This window comes from Podarcis cretensis, assembly GCF_951804945.1.
Source record: "Podarcis cretensis genome assembly, chromosome: 1".
Classification (NCBI taxonomy): Eukaryota; Metazoa; Chordata; class Lepidosauria; order Squamata; family Lacertidae; genus Podarcis; species Podarcis cretensis.
In genome coordinates this window covers 107,553,051-107,572,500 of record NC_137170.1, presented here as the reverse complement: position 1 = coordinate 107,572,500, position 19,450 = coordinate 107,553,051, and positions in this window count along the sequence as shown.

The window sequence follows — 19,450 nt, the reverse complement described above, 5'->3', positions numbered from 1 at the left end:
TTGTTTTGGGGGGTGTGCCAGTGGACTAGGAAGGCACTGGATCCTTCAAGTTAATGCTTCCTCCAGATCTGGTCTCGATATGCTCCCTTTGTGCCTCTATCAATATCAGATATCCAACATCGGTGATGCAAGAGACAGAGATTTCTGTGCTGGTGAAGAAGTGTTGTCTAAGGTCAGATCTTCTGCTTTGAGGTTGGACCTCTCCCTCTGCCCTTGGAGGGGGGTATCCAAAGCCTTTTAATGGCTCTTGGGAGACCCTCTCAGAGTCCATAGAAGAGCAGAGCCCATTTGATGAAAATATATCTCTGTTACAGATGTATTCTTTGAAACAGTATTTTTTGACCGGTGTTGTACATCATTCGCAACAATAACGTTCTTTTTCTTGAAGAATATTATGCTTCTGTGGAGGTCTGTATGATGAAACCCACTGACTGCAAGGTGAGAGAGAGCTTTTCCACTCCCCCCCCCTCTCTCTCTGCACTCCACTCTGAAGTATACAGGAACATCTACCACAGATGCGCTAGTGAATCTTAATTAGGCATATGCAGATAGTTTGAAATCTATTCAAGATGGATTATCTGAATGAATGCTAGTAAATTATCTTTTTTATTATCCTTTTAGTGTCTGCTGGGGAGATTCAGTAGGGTACCAACCACATCAGATCATTTCCCTGCAGTGGATTAAAGCAGAAAAGCAGCAAAATGATAAGGGAATACAAGAGACACTACCAAGTATTACTATATTCTTACAGAGTGCAGTCATTGTGTTCTATCGGTCAGGATCAAAGGGCTCAAACTCTGATAATACCAGTGCAGCCTCAATATCCTTAGATGATCTTGATTGGTCTAGGCTGATTGCAATATGATTTACTGGAATGCTCCAGTTGGATTATATTCTACCTGTATAGTCAAAAGTTATTTCCACCCTATATAAGGACCTATAAAACAGGGCTTAGCTGAATTACAACCCAAAGAGAGAGAAGAATGAAAGAAATAGTGGATGGATGGATGGATGGATGGATGGATGGATGGATGGATGGATCTTTTAGCTGTGGCCTTGCCTATTGCTGGTGTGTAGCCTTTGACCTCTTTCCCTTAAGGGAATGTAGCCCTTGACCCTGAAAAGACTGCCCACACTAAAAGAAAGAGAGGAAACAGATTCCCCTTCCTTCCTTTAACCCATTCATTTCTCATTCATATATTCCAGAAAAAAAGGAAGAGACATAGGATTTTGTGAGGATGTGCATGTGTGTGTGCCATTGTGCCAGAGTGGACATCACTATATATGTCTGACAAAGTGTTGTGTGCATGCATGTGCATATGTGGCAGTATATGTAAACAGTGCAAATGTCCATGTGCATATATTTCCAAGGTGAGCTTGGGAATAGAAAGGAGGACAGGAAAATGGCAGGATGGTGGAGGTAGTCATTGCAACTTTTGTTGGGTACTTAAAATCTTTAAGTATGAGAATCACTGTTTGGATCAGATGCTATGGCTTATGGCCTTTGGCTTATTCTTCCAATTTCTGTTGAACGGGTTGCCACACATTCAGATGTTGGCATGTGACTTTTTGTTTTGTTTTGCTGCTCATAGAACTTGAGCTTTGACAGCATCATGGAGACCTCTGTTCCATCTTTATCAGTTTACTTAGGCCCATGAACTTGGCACTATCACTAGTGCAACTGTTAGAACTCAGCTATATAATGTCCAGCACAAGAGAGGCAGAAATCATTCCATTGCTGACTATCCAGATTGTTAATTCCCTGCACAGATGGCTCTGCATAAGACAGTGTGGGAGAAGAGAGTCTTCTTAAAGCCAATTAAACAGAATCCTTGTCCAAGAAGGATTTTCAGAATGCCTATGCATGCAAATTCATGACGTGTTACACAGACAGGGCTACGTTTCTCTGCTACCTTTACCAATGGTAAGATGCAGCATGATTTCCTACTTTGTGAAAGTTTTCAGTGTGTGTGTGTTTGTGGGTGTGGGTGAGAGATTTCGAATGCCTTGCAGTTTGCTAATGCTTGAAGAAACTAGGAGGTGGAGGGAGGGCAGAAAGAGAAGAATAAACAAAACAGAGTGTTCTACTTTAAGGGATCCATATAATCTAGCAGAGAGAGTCCAACAGAATACAGTTGCTTTTAAAAGCAAGAGTTATTAAAGCTGTGCGTTTCCTTTGGGTTTTACCCAACGTAGCACTAAGTAATATGCCCTGTCAACGTTTCCCATTTCCTCCCTCCACACACCCACTAAATCTGTTCTAGGAGTTCCCTGAACCCTCCAGAGCAGATCTGGGGAGAAGGGGGTGCCTGGGGAGGCGAGGGAGGGATGTTCTGTTGCACAAGTAGAAATCTTTGCGCCGGTGGGACACATTTGTTGGACACTGCCCATTGTATTCACATTAGTTAGGCTCACAGTCCACAAGAAAATGGAATAGCAATTCGTTTTGCAATATATATATCCAGTGAAAAACTTAAAATACTGCTGCTGTCAATACTTTAGCTGTGCCTCTGTCATACAGTGGAAATGGGGATTGTACTGAAGGTTGAAGAATGAAGTGCCCCAAACTTTGATTAGGTGTCACAGTCTAAATAAGAGACATGTGACCAATACACCTTTGCTAGGTGTATTGCTAGGTGGTGGTACATAAAACTGAAGAGTAGAACTGGATTTATGTGTGAGTTGGCTTAATTGCACCAGCCCCAATTTTTTAAAAAAAATGTATGCCAAAAATGAACTCGACGTAGAATCAGACAAACCTGATACCTTTCTGCTTTGCAGTCACCGTTAGGTTCATCTCTGTGGAACTTGCTTGCTTGAATCTAAGGCTACAATCCCATACCCACTGAAGTCAACAGAACATATTTCAATGTGGTTGCATAACAGTTAGTTGTTAATTGTGTGATTCGTATGAGTTTCATCTGAGCTTGGCCTTCCTCACAGAGACTAATTCCATACAGGTCACATGGTGACTATAAAAGTCAAAACTTGATGATAAAAACCATATAGTGGAATTCAGTGTTGTTTCCCCCCCACTTGTTATATCTGTGCAAGCGTTTCAGCTTGTCAGATAGAATGATCTTCCTCTCCACCCCCTGCATGCTGTTCTGGGGGTTCTCCTGACTCCCCTGAGCTAATTTTTCTGGAGAGGGATGTGCACAGGAGGAGAGGTGGGAAAGTGCTGTGGTGCAAGCTGGTTAGGTGAATCCTACCCACAAGGAAGAAACAGGAGCAGAAAGATTTGTAATCCCCCCTCCCGAACTTGTACTGTAAGCTTTCGATGTTGTACTTTGAAAAAAAGCTTTGTAATAATTGAGCTGAAAATACAAACGTGGTCAACTAAGATTAACAGGATATTTGCCATTGCAATTGGTAGAAATGGTCGTACGCCCCAGAATTCTTTGTAAGCATAAAGTGATGAGCAGGAGGATGGATCTAGAAAACTCAACCACTCTAGATTCTCTAGCTCAAGATTCTCTAGCTCAGCCTTGTAATGGTTGCTACTATGAAGTACTGAAACAGCATACATTCACATGCATGCAGCATACGTTCATTTATAGATGCAAAAGGAAAGAGCGAGAGAGAACAAAATACGATGAGCCTTTTCAGATGAGCGCAGCATATAGCAAATACAAAAGAAAAAGAAAAACACTTGGGAATTAGGCAAACACTGAATGTAAGAAGTAGGAATGAGACAAATATTGGATTAAGGCAAGCACTGCTTGAGATTCCAGTGTCAATTCTAACAGTGACAGCGAGACCTGGAATGTGTTGACAGTTGAAAATAAAGGCAGAAGACACAAATAAGATTTCCTAAACTTTAGGCTTTGGCCATTTGCGTTATTTAAATCAGATTACACAAATTGCCAAGGCAGAAAATAAATGTAATTTACGTGACTGCGGTAAACATTTGTAGAGTAGCGTCTTGATAAAGTATTTTGGTAACTTCACAGCTCTGGCAATTTTTTGGCATGGTATCTCAAAACCACGGCAGACTTTCTGCAAGTGGCTCCCCTACATTTGGCTTTTAAATTGAGTAGTCTCAGAAGTTACTCCCTCGTCTCAGATAATAATTGTTGAAACGTGTAACATGTCAACATTTGTTTGTGTTTTCTTGTTAGCTTCCTAAGTAATAGCACCACAGAGATGCCTGTAATACACAGTGATTGCCACACAAATTAAACTTGCCTGGCCTTGCTTCTGTGAATTTGGGTCTTGAAAAATAATCAGATTGAGTATCATTTGCTTATGCTCCACCATTCCCAAATAAAACCAAAAAGTTACAAAATATAGACTATGTAAGATTGTTAAAAGATATGGGGGATTTAAAAAATCATATCTTGTCTAAGTAAAAATACTATAATGAGGAATTTTCTAGCTTGTTCTGTAGTTAAAAAATGGGATCCCTCCAATAAAATGATGAATAAGGATATGGAAGTCCTGTGTGATCAAAGTTTCTCTAGCTCTCTGGTAAACACTGCACTTAAAAAGAATGGGTAAAATTGTCTCTGCCTCTTCATCATGACAAGGAATAATGTGTGTGGTAAGGAAAAAAAGATTTTCTCTATGAACAGCCAGTTCAAAGAAAGCACCCCATTCTCATAAAAACAGCATGGCAAACCCAGTGACTGGGCGAAGCTAAGGCTCCTGGAGGTCAATATCTGTTAATCTCTGTTTAATATATATATTTGGTGTGCTCACAGTTTATCAGTAACATAAGAGAAGCTGATAGCTCAACAGCAACATTTTTTTGCAGGAATGCATTCACCTTTGCCTCACCTGGAATACAAAGGAATTGGGAGTAAGCAAAAGACAGAGAGACAAAAGTGAATGGGATACATCCAAGCCAGGCTCTTCAGACCTGTTTCCAGATTAAGGGCAGCACTTGCAACCCAGCTGAACCAAGAGCCACTTGCCTGGTGGGGCAGAGCTGAAGCAATAGCCTCCTGGAAGCAGCATTGCTGTTGCTCACTCGGAGGAGGCAGCAAGGTTGCAGGTCCAGTTGGTTCCACTGTTGTGTCTGTGCAGCTCTGCCCTCGATACCTTCTCACCTGTCTCGCCCACTTCCAAGCAAGCACCAGCAATGGTGCTGCTAGGAGCAAATGTCCCACCAGGCAAGCCACTCCTGGTCTGGGCATGCCCAATTTTAGATCTGAGCAAATAGGATTGAAGTCGTTTTTAGAGAGGCATGGAAACCAAACAGGTGTTTTGAAAAGAACCTGGGATACTCTTTGAAAACCCAAATGGACATTGGGGGAAGTAACCTTGTTACAATATGAGAACATTGCAGCTGCAGACAGCCAGCTTGTTGACATCATGTGATACGGCTAGCTGTGGGAAAGTAAATTCCCAGAAGTTCACAGGCTTTGGGAGTCTGTGTCCAGTGTGTAATTTGAGACCTTCCTGTTGCGTTTGTAAAGGAAGTCTTTGTCACTTGCTTGCTGAAGTCTGAACTGATCGGACATGTTTTGTGTAGTGCTGCAGAGTCAGAAATAAAGTGATGTAAATAGATTTCTGGCTATCTCCTTTCCCTGCTGGGAAGCAAGGAGGGAGGGGGTGTGCATTTTCCCACGCTGGGAGATGTCGCCTATTGAGACCTATCCTGGACTCGTGGGGATTGCAGCCAGGGAGGTCACCGGTATGCAAGCCGGGAACCTGGGAGAGGGGCCAGACTCTCCTGAAGAGACTTGTTTTCCAACAAACCTTACATCAGGGTTATTATCACGATGCTCTTCAGATGCTGCTGAGCTCCAACTTCCATCAGTTCCAACCAGCATGGTCAGTGGGGAAGGATGATAGAGGAACTGTAGTTGAAGAATATATGAAGGACACCCTGTTGGCTTTTAGCATTGTATCCTGAGCTTAATGAAATCGCACACCCCTCCCCATTAATATATAGTACGTGTTGGTTGTTGGTACACCTAGCATGGGATAAGTGCTTTTTCAGATTCCAGTTAATTAATGTCCACAATCTACATAATACTGTGCAGTTGCATCTTAAGTAGTCTGTATGGATGGCACAATCCTACACATTGGGAAGGGTCATAGCTCAGTGTTAAGTGTATCTGCTTTGCTTACAAAATGCCCCAGGTTTAATCCCTGGCATCTCCAGGTTAGATTGGAAGAGAGCTTTGCCTGAAATCCTGGAGAGCCACTGCTAGTCAGTGTAGACGATCCTGAGCTATATGATCCAATAGTCTGATTCAGTGGAAGGTGGCTTCCTGTGTTTTCTTGGAAGTGCATCCTATTGTGTTCAATGGGGTTTATTTTCAAGTAAGTATTTGCGTGTCGAGGTCCCCAAGCCACCCCAATAAAAACACAATTCACACCGAATTTTTGTTTAAGGTTTTTGGCATAATTTTGGCCACAACTTTTATTAAAATACAAAATATGTGAGTGGTTGCTTAGGCATTGGTTGCGACTATCTGACCCCGCATGGGGACAGCCTGACATTTGCCCGTCCGCGAAGTCAGAAAGGGGAAACATTTTGGGGAGAAAGATGGAGCTGGGTACCATGCCTCACCTCTCCCCAGATGCTCCCAGGGGCTCTTGTGTGGCCCTAGCCCACTGACAGGGTTCAGACAAAAGCATGGCGAGCCCCTGGATTCCTTTAACGGAATACCCTTGCAGCAGCAGCATCAAAGGGGCAGGCACAGCCAATCCATGCCCCTCCACCAACCAATTCATAAAACCAATGCCTAACCACACCCTTACAAGTTGTGACAATTTGCTACGCAGTAGGCAAAAACCAAATGGCACCAGCCAATCAGCCAAATGGACAAAATTCCTACCAGGCTCCTGTCCCAAAAGCAGATGACCCCATGACAAGGCATAGCAAGGTCAATGCAAACAACCCTAAATATAGGGTGGGTGGGTGATCCGATGCTCGCAGTGAAAAGAGGAAGCTCATCGCTGCACGCAGAGAATAAAAGCTGTCAGTCACACAATGGCAACATCAAATTCTCCCCAATGACAAGAGGAGCCGGATCGCAATGGTGACCAGCTACCTTTACCCACCCAGCAACAGTGGGATGTCTTGCCAGACCCCACCGCAACACATGCTCTCCATGAAGGAGAACACGCTGTTTAGGACTGCAGCCTGAAATTTCTTGTACTGTGCTTACGGACCAATTGCAAATGTACACAGGCACAGGGAAACTTAACATTTTTGAGCACTCTTTTTCTTTTCTTTCTTTTTCCTTTTTTAACCACTTCTTTAGCAATTCACCCAAATGTGTTGGCAAGCCTGGATTGCAATGCCATAGTCTCCCTTTAGGTACAGCTGAATGTGCCAATATCTTAGTTCTTGCCCACCAGCTACCCCATCTGGAATAATCTGTACTGCTGATTAGGCAGTAAGGGATGGGGGATTTAGCAGCCTCCTCCCAAGAAAGCACCATCCAATTCTCCGCAACTGAATGGATGGATGGTATTACATTACACCCGTTTTATGGATGGATGAGATTACATTTTGGAGAAATTGGTGAACTCTTTGGATGCCGTCAGGCTTATGAAGGATTCCCATGTGGAAAAAGAAATAATTTTGCTGGTCTGATATTTGTGTACAAAGACTAGAGGCTGATTTATATGCTGTATATACATAAGTGTTTAAAACAAAGGATGAGTATTTACATCTGGCTGCACTTGAGTAACCTTAATTACGCTGAAAATAAACACCATGGTGTAAAAATAATAATAATCCTCAAAGCCATATATTTTGTCTTCTGGTTATTATTATTCTCTTATTTTCAAATAATCTGTTAATAGCACAATAAGTGTAAGTTGAAAATTTTACTATTTACCATTAATAGAATAGCTTACATCCCTCTCTCTATCTCTCTCTCTCCATAAAGGATCCTCTTTTGAACCACTGTATATATAAGATCTTCTGCACAGTTTGATAAATGCTCACCCTGCATATGAGTTTCCTTCACAGGGAAAGGCATTAATTCACTTTAGCACCAGGATGGAGATATATACAACTCATATTAAGTCAGATTCTTTATCTTTCCATTTCCAAAAGGCACCTATATTAGCTTTCATAGTTTGTGTCGAAACTGGTGGTGTCAGGAGTGATTCTGCCGAGGTTTGGAAAAAAGCATTCTTCAAATGCAAATTTAACCAGGCTGTTGTATACAAATGTATTTGGAGGCGAGTTTCTTTGCCCTTGCAAATAGTCTTCTGCTGATATTTCAAACTCTTAAAATGGCAAGCTTATGGGGCTATTGCACCTACATAGTCAGCATTGCTCAGACAAGGAGCTGAAAAAAAAGTCAGTGGCTAGGTTGGCACATGTTTGCGGATTGCTGGAACAGAAATATTTTAAATGTGCATGTCGTTTCCGGAAGTGTACCTCTGGCTCCTAAGTCTCGACACCAGCCAATTTAGCTGAGGATTTCCAAGTTAAAAAAATCTCATGTATGGCCTGAGGGCAGGGCATGCATCATGTAAATGGAACCTTTGAAATAAGAAAGAGAGAGAGGAGAGAGAGAGAGAGAGAGAGAGAGAGAGAGAGAGAGGGAGAGTGTCTGGCTGTTGGAGGGGAGAAACACCCCCGTGTCTGACCATTTGCAAAAACAAAAGCAAAAAATAAAAGTGAAACCCTTGTTTTGTGAATAACAAGCCAACCAGTCAATTGAAACATTTGGCACATCAACAAAGGCACCCTGATAGAAGTGGCTTGCATGTGGGAGGAATCACAACAAAACGTAAACCTGGCAATTTTATTAATCCCAGTATTGGCATAGGCAATGTGCTGCATGGCAGTTCCAGGTGGCATTGGGGGAACCCATCCTGCAAATCAATCATGCTTGTACAGCAATCATGAGCCAATTTAGAACTCTTTTAGAATCCCCCCCCACACCACCATGCCTCTCTAATGTTAGCCCATTTCTGAATTGAGCCACTCATCCCTCAGTGTAAGACGTATGTATTCTTCAGGTACTCCAAAATTTTATCTTTGGTTTGACCTGCCTTGCTTATTATAAGCATCCAGAATTCATAGCCTGATTTCCTTGTTTCCTTTCTGTGTCCCATTTCTTATTTATAATCCACTGGTTTGGCCACGACCCTATTTCCCACCTACCTATATAAACATTGAGATCTATATCTAACTATTAGCTATACACTTATCAGAACGTGCTTTTACAAAGTTGATTCAGGGAATACAGATTTTGGACATTATCTGCCCTGCCTTTGAAATCTTGATTGGCTCCCTGAGTGCTCATGACATCACTTTGGTCTTTGCTCTGACTGTTTTCATTCCTTGGACCAGAGCAGGTCTGCCAACTTATGATCTGCAGATTTATCAGACATGTACATGTGTCCTGCCAGTACATGTCTGTCCCCCCCCCCCCCTTTGCCTTGGATGCATGCCTGGCCAACTGCATTCCAGTTCATTGAGTCTCCAGTTTTGCTAGACAAAATCCAGAGCCATTTGTGGGTGATAAACAGTTTTCTTGACTTCAGGAGGTTCTGAGAAGCTTTATTTGGAAAAGGCGCCACTGGAGGAAATGTCCCCTAGCCCCTTTCTGATCTAAAAGTCCAAGGCTGAGCCAGCCTTTTTTTTATAGTGCACAAAACATATTTAATAGTTCGCACAAATTACCAAAAGAAATGCAGCAACAATATTGAGAGAAGCCTACATGAAGTAGTGAACCTGAATGAGAAATTGATGCCTTATTTATTAGATAGCAATCACCTCCATAATATGCTGGAAGATAAATGACTAGCCATTCTTTCAGGATCTCAAGGCATAGGAGGGATGTTGCACTTGACATAGTGATTATTGATAGCCATGATAAAGTTCTAAACACTGAACAATGAAAAACCCAAAAGCAATACTAAAAAAAATGGCGGAGTGGAAGTGGAAAATTATGGGAAATGTTAGGGATGTTTCATCTCAGTACCTCTGCCTCATTATGCTATCAGAAAAAATGTAAAATACATAGACTAGATAAATGTCTTATTAAGCCTTTCACTGCTTTTCTCTTGGAGCTTGGAGATGTGCTTGAATAATGAAAAATGTAGAGGCCGTTTCATCATATGGTGCAGGCAGCAGTAGGTAACGCTGACAAACTGTTTTGTTACCTACTATAATAGACTAGTATGGGGTAGAAAAGTTACATGCAAGACAGTACTATATCTGCCTCAACTGAAACAGTTTGTAAATTTCTAAAATAACTCCACAGTAAGAAGTATTTCTTTGCTGCAATTTCCAAAACTGCTTAGATTTTTCCGTCCTTAGCCAAGTCAAATACAAATCTGAAGAGGGATTTTATGGCTTATTTTCAACAGTGCACTGCAGGCCCAAGGGCTGGCATAGAGTTGGCATCCCTGAACAAGCGATACTGCCCAAGCACTCCAGCAAGGTCCATGCCTGCTCCTGTTTAAAAACAAACAAGCTGGAGCAGTTTCCACCTTAGATTTTGACAACTGGAGGATTGTGATGAAAAAACATGGCCGCTCACTGGAGCCACTGCCCTCATTTCAGGAGCTGATCGATCTTGGTGTGCCTGCCAGCATAGTGAACCACCAAACTGCAGCAAGCAGCCTTCTCAGTCCTGGGCTGACTCCACCCACCCAAGCTGACCATTGGATCCTTCTGGGCAGGAAGGAGTATCACTGGCTTCCTGTTTCACCTGAACCCTATTGAGACAACATGGTCTTCTTAAGCATTTGGTGTATTCCTATATCCTTGGTCCAGCCTCCTGGTTAGTCCTCCTCTTCTGACTCACTCTTTGTTATTGACGTCTATCCTGCTCTTTCACAATGCCCAGGACTTCTTTTCAGCCGGAACTTGCCAGAACTCAGTTCTGGCACCTCTCAGGTGAGCTCCATTGCCATTCTAAGAGAAGGGCAGAGGTGTTCATGGTGAGTTCTGGCACCCCTTTTTCTAGAAAAATAGCACTGACCTTGCCTCTGACTCATTTTTTCTTTAGATTTGACACCTGGTTTGTTCTGCTGCCTCTGGTTCCAAGCTAATGGTTTATCTCAGACTGGTACTCACAGCTTAGCCCTGATATACCTTGTAGGGAAGCTCCTCTCCCAAATCATCTGAGAACCCCAGGAGCGCATGGTTCGAGGAGGGGCTCTACTTTACAGAAAGTCCTCTCAACTCTGGAAACTCTAATCAAGTACCTTTGGGTAGGCAGGCAGGTGGCTGGCAAAGAGATGGACATCAGACAATGAGGAGGCCAAAGTGCAATAGTCTGGCAGCACAAAGGAATCACTTGTGTCTTCTCTCAGCAACATTGTGCCCAGACTGAGGAAGTAGAACAGATGCTGGACTACTGCGCAAGACTTCCATCTGCAGCTGCCTCAGCCCTAGTGGTAGAGGTACAGTAGTTGGGAACTCATACCTGTTTCTCTGAGTTCCTAGTTCTACTCCACAGATCCTTATAGAATGGTTAGACAGTTACAATTAGTCCATACAGTATTTACAGAAAGGCCCTATGCAAAATGATGGTGCCTAAGGACTCTGTGGAGACGTGGGTGGCGCTGTGGTCTAAACCACTGAGCCTCTTGGGCTTGCCGATCAAAAGGTAGGTGGTTCAAATCCCCATGACAGGGTGAGCTCCCATTGTTTGGTCCCAGCTCCTTCCAACCTAGAAGTTTGAAAGCACCCCCAAAAGTGCAAATAGATAAATAGGTACTGCTCCAGTGGGAAGGTAAATGGCGTTTCCGTGTGCTGCTCTGGTTTCGGTGTTCCATTGCACCAGAAGTGGCTTAGTCATGCTGGCCACGTGACCTGGAAAAACTGTTTGCAGACAAACACCGGCTCCCTTGGCTTGTAAAGTGAGATGAGCACTGGACTTAACTGTCAGGGGTCCTTTACCTTTAAGGACTCTATGGGAGTTAATGAAATGCAGGCACCATAAGGGAAGAGTTCCTGGGATGCATGATGCACTGCTCCCGAGGGAGTGAACCTGGCATCTTCTGCCTGTGTTCTTCTGCAGAGCTATAAGCCGTCATCAAAAACTTTGATATATGAACCAGTTTTTGCAGTTACAGGTAGGTAGCCGTGTTGGTCTGCCATAGTCAAAAGAAAAAAAAAGAAAAAAAAAATTCCTTCCAGTAGCACCTTAAAGACCAAGTAAGTTAGTTCTAGGTATGAGCTTTTGTGTGCATGCACACTTCTTCAGATACACAGTTTTTGCAGTAAGAGCATAACCCACACACAGGTCTACCATCTCTCTCCAGTGCCAGCATCAAAATCCTTCCAATGCTGTGTAACTTCTGAGATGAACTGCAGACAGCAAGAAGATTACTAGGTCTTTTCAGAGAAGATTATTATACCATCAACAAATAATGTAAGACTAGACTGAATGGTTTGTCTAGTGTGTGGATAGCAGACGTGAATACAAAGGGTGGAATTCAACGTAGTGCGAAGTGGGGTATGCACATGGTTAACCAGGTCTGCTAATTCCCCTGAACCTGTTCCAGGGTTCCCCCACAATCCTACAGAGCAGATTTAGGGAGTGCTGGGGGAAGTCCCATTTGCATGAGACGCCCTCATTCCATGCATGCAACAACTTAGTTGAATCTCGCCCAAGTATTCCCATTCTTGGACGTTATCCTGAAGTCTTCCTTTGTCAGGTTCTGCTGGATTCTGAAGTGTTCAGTGAAGTTTCAGACTTTATGTTATAGGAAAAGCTGGAACATTTACAGATTCAACCTTTGTCTAAGGTTGAAGCTGACTCCAGAGAATGGTAAATTCAGAACATATTGGCCATATGCTAGAATGAGGGAAGTGGAGGATAAAGAATACTGGGTGAAAGAATTATAGATAATTAGGAATTGATCTTTCACACATGTTCAAAAGATGTGACATGGCTATTTTAAGAATACAATAATGATCGGAAATAAACTTTTAATGGTGTTAGTCCAAATGCCAAATTTTTCAGAGTTGGAAATTTTAGCTCTGCATGCCACAAGAACATTTTCTACGGCGATCAAGCATAATTGCTAAAAATACATGGTTCTTACAAAAATGGAAATGAACACAAGGTTTGCTTGTCCCAAATTAGTACAACAGATTGAACAAGCTAATCTAGTCTTGAAGAATCTGTACTTTAAGCTATAGCTCAGAATAAATTCCTAGAAGTATGTTAGGTGTTTACAGAAATTTGCACATTGACTCTAATGTGTTTCAAAAAGCTAAGCCCATATGTAGATATAGAGATCTTGTTATATTGTCTCTTGATTTAAGCAAAGGTTGTATTCATAAAGGAATTTTCTTTATGATAGGAGTGTTTAATGAAAACAGGCTTACCTGGCATCCATGACTGAAGCTGTAGCAGGGCAAGGAACTCAGGTGAAGAAGCTTTTTCAGCCCAAGGCCACATGCCAGTGGTAGGGCCAGAGACAAAGTAGGTGAAGCAATGACTCTGATTTTTGCCTTTTTTACAGTAGGTTAGATTTGACATGTTTTGAGAGAGAAGTTTGGAAGAGAGATTCTTACTCTCCCGTAGCAGAGTTCAGCACAATAGCAATTGCTCCAAGCACATTAAAACTTGGTTAGATTTACATCTACCCTCATCTACCTTAAACAGGTGTTCCCCGTGAAAATACATAGGCTAGAATAAATCACAGATATTTAGCTTTGCAAATATGTTTTACTCAGAGAGTTACCAGGAGTCACAGCAAATGAGTCTTCATCCACTGGCAATAAAACAAAGATGAAAAAGAGTTCTAAACAACTTAAAAAGCAAAGTACCTGGTTTCTTTACAAAAAGGATCATGCAATCTTCCGGTTAGCAAAGATGCAGGTTTAACATCTTCTTTTAGCAACATTCAGGTCACTTACAGTATTTGCTGAGTATTTGCTGAGTTTGATGCAGGGCCAGTGACAGGGTGTAGCCTGGTTGAGGGTGTGCGGCCTGGACAGAAATTGACAAAGAGAGAAATGGTTGTGCGTGTGGCAATTCATTTGGAAGCAAAATGATGCCAGGTGCTGCCGTGTGTGGTCTTTTACAAGAGGGAGAAAGTGCAAGTCTGCACCAGTCAGTTTACTTTTGCAAAAGTGGTATACACAAGCAATATATATCAAGAGAAGGAATCCTGATTGGCTCAGGAGACCCATGTGATGATCCATTTCATCCTGCTACTGAGTATACAATCAGCAGGGTGGGGGCAGGCATTGATGGTGGACACATTAATGTGATGGGAACCTAATAAGCTGTCTTATATAGCGGCAGACCACTGGCAAACTCTAGTTCACTGTTGTCTACATTGACTGGTAGCAGCTCTCTAGGGTTTCAGATGGGGAACTCTCCTGATCCTACCTGGAAAGTCTGGGGATTGAACTTGGGGGAATTCTACCTGTCAGTGTTTGAAAAAGAAAAGGATCTGACCTCCTTTGCCTGGTCCTCAGACCCTAGTTGGCACAAAGTGTTAAGTTGTGGGTGAACATAGCAGACGACACAGCGATTCTTCAAACAGCTCTTGTTTATTCACAGGCCAGAACAGAACTGAACTGAAGGGCTCAGCCAGCCTGCTTATATAGAGCTCCAGTACAACGTAACTGTAACAACTTTCTGTAACTATCCAATCACTGAACGTCACTTTCGATCCCTTATTTGCATATGTGGACCTGAGTAAAAACTATCTACAGTATCCCCCTGCTGGTCCAGGGTGAGAACTTCAGTACATAACACAAAGAGTCCTTGAGAAAGAGTACTTTGCAGAATGCTGCTTTTATTCTTAAAAAGTCTTCTTATCTAACCAAAACCAACAGCTTTTACACACACCAACCTCAGCCAACTTCCAACCAACCCACACCACACACAATCAATGACCACTCTATATATACAGGCATATGTAGGTGAACGGTTGCATGGGTCATGCAGGCTTTGCCAATTCATTGTAGGCTGCTGACTCGGTTTCTTTTGTATTAAAGAAACAGTAGCTAATTTTTAAGCCATGACACTACATGCAATGCAGATGCTCGACCATTGAGTTACAGCCCTTTCTCGATTACCTTGAGCTGGCACAGGGTTTCCCAAACTTGGGTCTCCTGCTGTTTTTGGACAACAATTCCCATCATCCCTGACCACTGATCCTGCTAGCTAGGGATGATGAGAGTTGTAATTAGCAGAACCTGAAAGGGAAAAGCCCAGTTCATATGTTCACATGATAGGTGGACAAAATAACTGGCATGCAACATGGCTTGTTTACTACCTGCCGAATGGGTTATTTCAGTATCTTCCCAAAGTGTAACAAAATCCCCTTGCTCTTCTGACATCTTAGTAAATAATTATCCCTGTTCTTTTCACCCTCCCACAAAGCAATGAAGCTCATTTTGGAAATTGGCAAAACTATCAATCTGATCTTGTGGCTTTTTGAGGGGACTTGATTTTGTTTTTTATTAAAGGGCCTCAGCCCATTGGGGAAGGCCAATAAAATCCTCAACAGAAAGAGGAGTTATCTGCTATTTGCATAACTCTGATAAAAGGAATTTTAAGAACTTCCCCAGTGTTGTGGCATGTAAATTTGATGATAAGGTCAATAATAGCAATGTCATTAGAACACTCTTGAAGACAGACTGTCTCTGAAGGGCTTCCCAATAGTGCAATATAAATTAGATTACAATCCATTATTGAGTGTTGCACTAAGACATTTCAAAACAGGTTCACTAGATAAAAGTGTTTTATCATGTCTATTTTCCAGCAAATAGAGCAGCATTTTCCACCACTGCTTTACATTTAAAAACGGCAACTGCCTCCCTTTTGTCATTCAGCAAAATTAAATAGGGATTCATTGTTCATGTCTTCTGGTGTTCACCTCCATTATGGATTCTGCATTATAATCCCATTGCTGCTTTGTGCTGTTTTTAGGCATCACTTCCCCTAACCCTAAACAGCGCCGAGTCTAGATTATCTCACCGTATGCGTTAGTTATGGTGGGTCCTCAAAATGGAACGAGGACCACAATCCAATCTATTGGTGATTTGCAGGTTTGCAATAATCTCCAAATAACCGAATGGCTGTCACACAGAAGATGGCACAAGCTTGTTTTCTGCTGTTCCATAGAGTAGAACCCAAACCAATGGATTCAAATTACAAGGAGGGAGAGTCTGACTAAACACTACGAAGAGCTTTCTGATGGTAAGAGCTGTTTGACAGTGGAACGGACTGCCTCCGAAGGTGGTGGACTCTCCTTCCTTGCAGGTTTGTAAAGAGATTTTGGATGGCCATGGAAAACAAGATAAATACTGTCCTTTTTTTTTTAAAAAAAAAGGCTTAATTTTAATACATAGATTGCAAAGACAAATATATTTTACTATGTATATAAAATTTAAAAAGGCCCCACTTCCCCCAAAGAGTCTTAGATGCTAGACTGGAACCTCCACTCACTCACAGACTCCGCATTTGTTTTCCAACTCCTCTTGATCATGTTAGCCTTTAAGAATTTCTTTAAAAAAACACTTTGTTTGAGAGCTTTCTTCCAATCATGGATTTATAATAATTATTGCAGACTAATCATAATTTGAGAAACGGATTAATTTGCTTAATTGATTATAAAACCTGATTGGGGCCTGAAGGAGTATGTAGGTTACCCATGGGAATGGAAGCACAATCTACAAGTAGAACACTCAACATTAGGAAGATAATGGTAATCTTTACTTACAAAAACAAGACCTCGAAAGACCAATGAGGAAGTCGGGCAGGGGGCATGAAGCCCACAGTAGGTGGTTAAAAAGAATAAAAATGACAGGATAGTATTAGCTTTGTGTGAGCCTCCCCGTTTCCATGGTAATGCTTCATAAAGAGCGAGACTTGTGTTTGACCCTCACCGTGGAGAGCTGTGCTGAATTTGGAGAGGAATCTTCAATGAAATTTTCGAATTTGGGATTTGTTAGGAATTCTAATGTTCTGCCTGGGGCTGTTCTGTAGCAAGTTTCTTTGGGAGAAAACACTCGCAACTGCCAGTAGTGCAAAATATGGCTGATTAGGTGCTAACTGGGACCAGGAGATGAGAACGCATCTCACCAATGCGTAAATGTGGGGAACTATATCTGACTGGTCGTCCAGATTGTTTTCTTCCTCATCGCCTGTGGTCTACAATGACACCAGGCAATTCTTTTTTGCCCGAGTGATTTGAAGCTAAACCAAATGGGCAAAAGCATGGTCTGTGAAGTGTCAACGGTGTTGCAAATCCCCTTGCAAGATTTTCCACAAGACATGGTGATCAGCTGATTATTGGCACTACAAAGCCTCCCTTTAATATGCTTCACAAGACCCAACCAACCATCCACCCTAGTAATGCAGAGGACTTTGCAAAGGGGCTCTTCAACACCTGACAATAAGCTGATCATTGTGTCTTTTGAAGCCCTGAGCACAGGGTTTTTCATGGGGAGCAGAACCAATCAATTGATTGGTGATGCCTGCAAACCCTCTTCTAAATTAGCCAAATTTTTACCTGCCACACACCTGGCTTTAAATTCCTTTGTGACTTGGGGACCAGCGATTTAAGACAGGCTTCCTCAACCTCAGTCCTCCAGATGTGTTGAGACTACAATTCCCATCATCCCTGACCACTGGTCCTGCTAGCTAGGGATCATGGGAGTGGTAGTCCCAAAGTATCTGGAGGGCTGAGGTTGAGGAAGCCTGACCTAACAGATCACCTTCTTCTTCATGAATCTGCCTGTAAGGTAGGTGATGGCACCCTCCATTTTATATATGTATGCCCTTAAGTAGATAGGGATTGTGTGCTTAGTGTTGAAGTAATAAGGGAGGTTCATGGGTGGGAATCTCTGCTATAGCAAACAAAGACAGATGGGGATGGAGCCAAACAATCTTTCAAAATACTCTGCTAGGCGCTTTCATGCCCTTCAATGTGATACACTCAGCTATATTGTGTCTTAACCAAGGGCAAAGCCTGGCAATCTCAAACAAAGAAAGGAACACACCGAGCAGGAAACAAAACTCCACTGTCTAATTCAGCTTGTTATAGGCTTTATTATGCTGTCTTCTTAAATGTAACATGTCCAAGCTGCCACCAGGCAAGAACCCATTGTGAATAAGCTGTCAAGTTTAATTAGGTGATATACTTCTCTCTCTCTCTTTTAAAATGACCATTTCCTTTAAAGGAACTTAATCCTAATGGGCGCATTTCATCTGAAGTTAAGTACTTTTTAGCCAATTTGACTTCAATGGGAGGCTTATGCATGCAATCGGATCTCTCCCATTGAAATAAATGGAACCTGAGAATGCTTCACGTTGGCTAAATCCTGGCTGCAAGTTTGTTAAACAAGATCAGCAAATCCAATTGAATAAAGCAGCCTTAATATATCTTAGACTAATTAAAAATCATGTAAAATAGTTTCATCTCTCTATGAGCTCCAGACTTAAATATATATATATTTATGTTTTATTGCTGTCTGGCAGACCAGCCTGATAAATTGGTTTTAGCCGCTGCTGCACAAACTGCAATAGCAAATGGATTGAGCCAGGGGACAGGACGTTTGAGCTTTGCTTTGAGTTTCCAGCCATCAAGAGCTAGTTTGGACAGGGGCTGCCCCCTGCCATGTGGTTTCCCATCCAACAAATTGGAAGGGGGCAAATGTTTTCCTGATCTTCAAAGACAGGGAGGGGAAGAAGATCCAACTGGTCCAACTGAAGTGGCTACCTGGAAAGGTTCAGGAAGAGATCATTGGGCAATTTGTCTGTGAGCATTTAGAAAGAATGCTGTAATGACAAGGAACTGGGTGTTAAGTGGACCACTAACTAAACTTGAGTGATAAGTAATACAGAGGCTAAAAAATGCAGGTGGTACGCTAGGGTGCCGCTACCTTCCTGACTGCAGTGTAGCTGCCACATACTGGGGTGGTGAGAGGGTAGAGTCGGGCAGGGTGGTGATGTCACACACCATGCTGGGGCCCCTCAGTCTTAGGCACAAGTTGGCGCCACTGTTCCGAACACAAGGCTTTCCCAGGAAATGGTTCATTAGACATAACAAGCTGGCGGTTTCCATTGTTTCATATGGGAACATTTCTAATTTGTGATTTGTCTATTCTCTTCCCTCCCTCCCCTTCATGCTTTCCACTGGAAATGGTTGCCAGCAAAACACAAACAAGTAAGGAAGTGGCCAGATCCCAACTTTTCAGACATCTGAATCAGTGGAATTTGCTGCCAAGGAGTGTGGTGGAGTCTCCTTCTTTGGAGGTCTTTAAGCAGAGGCTTGACAACCATATGTCAGGAGTGCTCTGATGGTGTTTCCTGCTTGGCAGGGGGTTGGACTCGATGGCCCTTGTGGTCTCTTCCAACTCTATGATTCTATGATTCTATGTTCACTTAGCAAGGTTTGGGTGTAATTCTTTGTGTTTTGTTAACTGAAATTTTGGATAGCAAGCATTTTGATAGTGGGGACCTGTGTGTAACTGATTTTGGGAGCAGGAAAGCGAGAAAGGAGGAAGAATGCCTGCAAACCAAACCCACAACACTTTTTA